The following is a 6,662-nucleotide window of genomic DNA, read 5'->3' as shown; positions in this document are numbered from 1 at the left end:
AACCCAGCCAGCACTGATTGGAAATGATCACTCATTAAGCTCATACACTGTCAGCTGCAGGGATTTGGCAGAGACTGGTGGCAGGTTGGGTGTCACCTTTAGGTCTCAGTTTAATCGGTAACTTCATGCTGTTTATTTCCACTGTATGAAAACCTGCTGTTTCTCAAATGAGCCTTAAATGGCATTTTTCCAAATAAATAGAATAAGCCCTGTAACTCCAAGTGACTTAAACCCTGTTTGTGAGAATGACCCTGAATCGCTTGCAGGAACCACGCCCCCCAGCCAGATGTATCTCACCTGAATACTGACAGCTGCTTCCTTTCAGTCCTGGTTACTGGTAATATAAAACCAGGTAAACCGGATAAACTGGGTTAACTGGCTTTATTAATGTTTTCATCTTATCATGCTAGACTGCTGAGCGTTTCTCTGCCCCAGGTCTCCCTGGTTCTGTGAGGTTCCCCCTGTGACTCTTGTCTGCCCCGGTTCTCCCTGGTTCTGTGCGGTTCCTCCTGTGACTCTTGTCTGCCCCGGTTCTCCCTGGTTCTGTGCGGTTCCTCCTGTGACTCTTGTCTGCCCGATCTCCCAGACCCTCCCACCCAAGTGACTGCTGACCCCGACCCCCATCTAGGTGAGCCTGAGTGTCTCCCCTTCACCGTGTCCCCATGACTGTTCCCCTTTTCCCTCACTCCCCTGGGTAGATTAACCTGCTTTCCGATCTCTGTTAGCAACCCCAACTTTGATTCCCATACTGTGATTTGGCTCTTTGACTGCACCCTGTCTGGGTGCCCTGTTCCTGTTCTGTCTTGGGACACTGTTATCTGGCACATTTGTCCCACCAAACCTCTGACCCAGAATAACCCACAGTGACCTTAATGTGATTAATCCACACAGCTCTATAAATCTGTTGACTCTGGGGAAGAGTCGAGATTTAAGATGATTACAAGCCAGCTGTTATCTTCTCTTCAGGTTCATACTTACTCTGAATGAGCCCACAGCCTCTCTCAGCTCCTGCAGCTCCTTCTCTCTCATCTGAATTCTCTGCTGAAATTCCCTCTGTGTTTCTCCCATTTGTTTCTACAGACAGGAAACAAGATGACAAAACAAGTTTGTTTCATTAGCTGGGATAAAATTCTTTAATCATCCTGTACAGGGTGGACCCCAGGTTTATCCCCTATGCTGCCTGGGAAAGGCTCCAGGCACTACACATGACCCTGACCAGGATAAGCGGTTAGGAGATGGATGGATGGATGGATGGGTGGATGGATGGATGGAGGGAGGGATGGATGGATGGATATTCTTAAATGACTGATTGACTGTATGTAGAATAAACTGGACATAGACCCTTTGACTCACCACCATTGTACTGAGCTGTTATTTTTGCACTTGTGACCCTCCTGTTAGCTGTAACAGTCTGGCTATTCTCCTCTGACTTCTCTCATTAACAAGGTATTTTCACCCACAGACCCACCAAAGGTGTTTATGTTTATTGCACCATCCTCAGTAAACTCTACACACTGCAGTGTGTTAAAATCCCAGGATGGTGGCTGTTTCTGAGATGCTGGACCCACAGCATTTGGCAGCAACAATCACACCACAACCTCTTAGCTCAGACATCTCAGGCAAACAGTAAGTGAACCTCTGAACCCTGTTTGCTTGCTGTATGTATCCATCCATCCATTTTCCAAACCGCTTATCCTATTGGGTCGCGGGGGGTCCGGAGCCTATCCCGGAAGCAATGGGAACGAGGCATGGAACAACCCAGGATGGGGGGCCAGCCCATCACAGGGCACACTCACACACCATTCACTCTCACATGCATTTTTACGGGCAATTTAGCAAGTCCAATTAGCCTCAGCATGTTTTTGCAAGTCCAATTAGCCTCAGCATGTTTTTGGACTGTGGGGGGAAACCGGAGTACCCGGAGGAAACCCCACGACGACATGGGGAGAACATGCAAACTGCACACACATATGACCCAGGCAGAGATTCAAACCCGGGTCCCAGAGGTGTGAGGCAACAGTGCTAACCACTGCACCACCATGCCGCCCCTCGATCATGTCTCTGTGTTATATCTATTCAAAGTTACCAGCCTGAGACTGAGCACGAAAAGCAGCGCATTTTGCTTTTGTCGGGTTTTAAGGGTTATTTTTTTGATGAAAGTTTATAGTTTTATTAACCTGTAATTAACCCTGTTAATTTGCACGCGCAGCATTTCGGCGCGTCTTCCCGCCTGCGTCGCGCGGGTGTCCGACATTTCCTGAGCTATTTCACATACTTGAATTCCCGCTTCGTTTGCATATTTTATGTATCGTACAGAATAATAGCTTTCAGGCTAAAGTGCAGTTGGGTCCCCAACGAGTCTCTCAGCGCGGCGTGTCTCACAGCGCAGGGGGCAGCCGGAGCGCCGCATGAGTATATTGGGAATAAAATGTGTGTATTGGACCCAGGCGGAGATTTGAACCCGGGTCCCAGAGGTGTGAGACAACACTGCTAACCACTGCACCACCATGCCACCCCTGTATGTATCCAGCTGCAGGCAAATGATTCACTGTTTAAAGGATTTTTCAGTAGGAATTCAATGAGAATTTTTAAACCTAATAAGAAAATTTTGTATTTTTAATTTATTTTACTTTCACTTTCCCAAACCAGACTTGAGACTCGTGTCTTCAGAGCAGATAAACTCAAATACATTAAGACAAAACCCATTTTTATTTCAAATAAATGTTATAATTTTATGAGAGTATTTCTTGCCTGACCTGTATCTCTGTCCTTCCTGTAGCAGCTGAGACTGTATCATGGCCTCTGTGTTCATCCATCACACACAGCAGGCAGATACACTGCTGGTCGGTACGGCAGTAGACCTCCAGGGGTTTGTCATGCTGGGAACAGACCTTGTCCTGCAGATGTCCAGTGGTATCAATCAGCTTGTGCTTCTTAAAAGCTGGAGACTCATAGTGAGGCTGGAGGTGAGTTTCACAGTAAGAGGCCAGACACACCAGGCAGGACTTTACAGCTTTGTGTTTTCTCCCAGTACAGACGTCACACTCCACATCTCCAGGTCCAGCATAATGGTCAGTAGGAGCAGTTGTTTGTAGTCCAGTCTTCTTCAATTTCTCCATCACCTCAGCCAGTATGGTGTTTCTGTACAGAACAGGTTTGTGTGTGAAGGTCTGTCTGCACTGGGGGCAGCTGTAAACTCCAAGATGATCCTCCTGATCTCAGCAGCTCTTAATACAGCTCATACAGTAACTGTGTCCACAGGCTGTAATCACTGAATTTTTCGATTGATCCAGACACACTGGACAGCTGAACTCATTCTGATCCAGTGTGACACTGGCTTTTGCCATATGGATTAGTTTTCGTTTTCATTTACAATTGTTTTTATTTGTGAGAGTGGGAGGAGCTTCCTTCTTCTGCAGTAGGTGTGGTTTGCAGTAGGTGTGGTTTTGGACTGAGGCCAGACTGAGAACAACAGACTGGACAAACACTGGATTACAAGTGTATGAATATAATATTACATCATAATAATTTTTGTCATGACCTGCTCGTCGGCTCCTCGTGTGTGCCACGCCCCCTGATTACCTGCGTGTGCTTCCCTGATTGTTTCCAGCCTTGTCTGATTACTTTGCTTAGTCTTGTCCTGTTTTAAGTCCTGGTCCTGCCTGGTACCCTGGTCCGTCATTGTGGATGCGTTGTCAATCCCTGTCCGATGCTCCCTAACCCTCGTTTCCTGAATAAAACCCCGTCATTCCCCGTACCTGGCTTCCCTTGCCTGTTTCCAGCACGATCGCCGCCACCTGTATTCCCTGATCGTGAAAATTTTACACACAACAAACATTTATTTAGCTTTTATGAATACAAGTGTTACTGAGATCGATTTCCCACAGAGAAGCTGTAATCTTACTACTTGTTTTATTTTTTGGTAGAAATTATATATAAAGGACTGAGAGAGCAATTCTACTGAGAACGAAAGTCTGTGTCCGTTTAGAAGATTGTCTTTGCTGTTTTTCTCCAGATGAAGCAGATTTATTGCAAAAAAATAATGGGACTTGATACTATCATGTGATATCAGGTGTGACATGCAGGTCTGTGCAATTATAGGTTTAGACATAAATTTTATTAAACACTATTAAGTTAAAATCTCACATTTAAGCCACAAGTTAATGGATCAGCTTCATCCAACCCCAGGGACAAAAAGATTAAATACTAGATAAAATATCTAACAAATGCCAATAACCGCTTATCCAGTACAGGGTTATGGGACACAACCTGGAGCCTGTCACAGGAAGCACAGGGCACAAGGCAGGGACACCCTGGATGGGATGCCAGTCCATTGCAGGGCAAACACTCACTCACAGGCTGAGGACAATTTAGAGACACTAATTCATCAAACTGCATGATCTTGGACAGCAGGAGGAAACCCATAGGAACACGGGGAGAACATGCAAACTTCATACACAGAGTGTCTGTGGGGGGGGGGGGGACATGCCCAAAGCCAGAGGTTACACCCTGAAGCCCCATACCCCCCCACACTCACACATACTGTTAGGATTTATTTAAAGTCACAATTAAATGCCAGAGAATTTTGTATTAGTATGAACTTAATTTTCAACTGTGTTGGAATGTTAGCTGACTATTAGAATTTTAACTTACAGGATTGACCTGTTTCCCCACCCTTTACCTACGCAGGCGTGATCTCTGTGTCTTCAAAGCAGACATACTTGGTTACCTATATTTACATTTGTAGTATGTAGCAGATACTGTTGCCAAAAGTGACAAACAAATGAGGCAAATATCACATTGCAAACATACAGCTGTTAAGATGTTGCCTCGGCACAAGCACAGCTTGGCTGATATTTCTGGCGTCTGCAGATATATATGACAGGGGCTTGGGGCTCAGGCTAGGGTTAGAGTTAGGGTTAAGTATAGATTATCCTGGGACTTTCCTCTAGAACCCTGGGGCTGGATGGAAGTAGCGGGAGATCCTTAAACACTTACTTGGGGAAGGAGGCTCCAGAGCCCTGACCTCCAAGCCTGGAAGTGCCCTGAGCCCATGGAGCCTTTGCCTGAACACTGGCCCATAGACTTAAGGGGTAATTAAGGGGTGGTTAATGGATGCCTAGAAATCCTCAATTCAAGCCACTTTAGATAGAAGTTTGGGGGCATAATCAGGGCTCACTTAAGTATTACTGACTTCTTTTCTTAACTTTGTTTTTAATTAAGTTTGGAGAGGAGTCATGTGTCATGGCTGCAGTTGGAAAAGAAGATCATATACCATCATAATTCTCAGAACCAAGTTCCACATTTTCCTGGGTCAAATAACTGGTCCATTTCCACCAAAGTTTCTGTCCTGTTTATTCTTCCAGTCTTAACATAAAGGTTATACTTTCCATATTAAACATCTCCTTAACAATACTGATCCATTCAGACACTGTGGGTGGTTTTTCATTAAGTCATCTCATTGCCGTCTTACTTGCAGCTCACAGAACCTTTAACAAGTATTTATCACGGTTGTATAATTCTTTAAGTCGGGGACAGAGGTAGAAAAATACAAAAGTATTATCAATATTAAAGCCCATTATCTTACAAAGCAAATTACAAGTTTCATTCCAGTATGGTTGAATATATACGTGCATGATCTACCATTACTGACCCACTTGCCTCCAGCAAGGACAAAGAGTTTTAACCATCATCCCCTGTTAGTTTAGGTGTTATAATGAAAACATACACAATTCTTATGGCAAAATTCTCTCCAAACTTTTGAATTGTTGGAGCTAATTTGGATTTCCAGCCTTTCTCCCATACTTCCTCAGAAAATTGTGTCCCACATTCCTTTTCCTGTCTCTTATTAAATTTATTATTGTTTTTTCAATAATAGAATACCTTGATAAAATCTCTATATAATTTATAATTACCTTCTGATTTGTACTCTTCAATAAATGTCTGGATAAGATAGTACTACCCAGCTAAATTTCTTGCAGAAAATAACGGTGAAATTGCAGATACCTGTAGAAATCTGATTTGCCCAAATGTTATTTATGCACCAGGTCCTAAAAACTTTCAGTTTCTATCTTCAATCTAAATCTCTATATCTAAAATCCAATGATGCTGGTAGAAACTGTGGATCATACAGTACATCATCTTAAAAATCTAATCTCTTTATCTATCTGGTAGCATCTTATTGTCACAGAACGAGGCGGTTCGGGCACGAGGGTGAGGCATGATGCAGACACAAAAGCTTGACGGCCTACTTGCGGCTCACAATCCAAAACTGAATTTTTATTAAATGAACTACAACCACAATAAACAGTAACAAAACAAAGGACCACAAGGGGTCAAAAGTAAATGGAATAAACAAGACTAATAACAAAAACAGGACAGGTAAGCAGAACACACATCTAACACCGAGAATCACAATCAACAAACCACTGGGGAACTGAACAGAAACAGGGACTAAAATACTAAGGGATAATGAGACTAACACTGGCCAGGTGAGGCTGATTAACAAAAACTGGAAAACAGGGCAGATGAAACTAATTAAAAGGAACTAAAACAGGCAAACTAAAAACTAAGCAAGAAACAGGGAAACAGAATCTAACACTGGGGAATTAGACAGGTAATAACACAAGCAGGGGCACAAGGAACGAAACCGAAACCAAATA

General features: G+C 43.7%; 1 pseudogene; it reads right to left on the bottom strand.

Moving 5' to 3' along the window:
* Positions 1 to 936: 936 nt before the first annotated feature.
* LOC125740163 (E3 ubiquitin/ISG15 ligase TRIM25-like) lies at positions 937 to 3,347 on the bottom strand (annotated as a pseudogene).
* Between the last annotated feature and the right edge of the window lie 3,315 nt (positions 3,348 to 6,662).

The sequence above is a fragment of the Brienomyrus brachyistius genome, chromosome 4, assembly GCF_023856365.1.
Source record: "Brienomyrus brachyistius isolate T26 chromosome 4, BBRACH_0.4, whole genome shotgun sequence".
In the NCBI taxonomy this organism is placed as follows: domain Eukaryota; kingdom Metazoa; phylum Chordata; class Actinopteri; order Osteoglossiformes; family Mormyridae; genus Brienomyrus; species Brienomyrus brachyistius.
This window is presented reverse-complemented; position numbering and strand designations above follow the sequence as displayed.